This window comes from Chelonoidis abingdonii, chromosome 11 (genome assembly GCF_003597395.2).
Source record: "Chelonoidis abingdonii isolate Lonesome George chromosome 11, CheloAbing_2.0, whole genome shotgun sequence".
NCBI classification, from domain to species: domain Eukaryota; kingdom Metazoa; phylum Chordata; order Testudines; family Testudinidae; genus Chelonoidis; species Chelonoidis abingdonii.
This window is the reverse complement of record NC_133779.1, coordinates 26681955-26682953: the sequence shown is the minus strand read 5'-3', so window position 1 is coordinate 26682953 and position 999 is coordinate 26681955.

Here is a 999-nt window from a genome sequence, read left to right as displayed (position 1 = left end):
AGGGGCCCGAAAACCCCATTTCCGGAGGCTCCTAACCCTAGGGGCCACAACCCCCATTTCCAGCGTCCCCTAACCCTAGGGTCCCCAAAATCCCATTTGCAGGGGTCCCTAAACCTAGAGGCTGCAAAACCCAATTTCCAGGGTCCCCTAACCCTAGGGGCCCCAAAACCCCATTTCCAGCGTCCCCTAACCCTAGGGGCCCCAAAACCCCATTTCCAGTTGCCCCTAACCCTAGGGGCCCCAAAACCCCATTTCCAGGGGCTCCTAAACCTAGGGGTCCCAAAATCACATTTCCAGGGGCCCCTACCCCTAGGGGCCCCAAAACCCCATTTCCAAGGTCCCCTAACACCAGGGGCCCCAAAACCCCATTTCCAGTGGCCCCTAACCTTAGGGGCCCCCAAACCCTCTTTCCAGGGGCCCCTAAACCTAGGGGCCCATGCCCCATTTCCTGGGGCACCTGACCCTAGGTGCCCCAAACCCATTTCCACGGTCCCCTAAACCCCATTTCCAGGAACCCCAACCCTAGGGGCCACAACCCCCTATTCCCAGGGGCCCCTAAACCTAGGGAACCCAAAACCCCATTTCGAGGGTCCCCTAAACTCAGGGGTCCCAAAACCCTATTTCCAGAGGCCACTAACCCCAGGGTCCCCAAAACCCCATCTCCAGGGACCTCTAACATCTAACAAACCCATTTCCAGGGTCCCCTAAACCTAGAGGCCCCAAAACCCCATATCCAGGGGCCCCAAACCTAGGGGCCCCAACCCCCTATTGCCAGGGGCCCCTAAACCTAGGGAACCCAAACCCCCATTTCGAGGGTCCCCTAAACTCAGGGGCCTCAAAACCCTATTTCCAGAGGCCACTAACGCCAGGGTCCCCAAAACCCCTTCTTCAGGGACCTCTAACCCCAGGGGCCAAAACCCCTTATACCAGGTGCTTCTAACCCTAGAGGCCCCAAAACCTGATTACCAGGGTCCCCTAAACCCAGGGTCCCCAAAACCC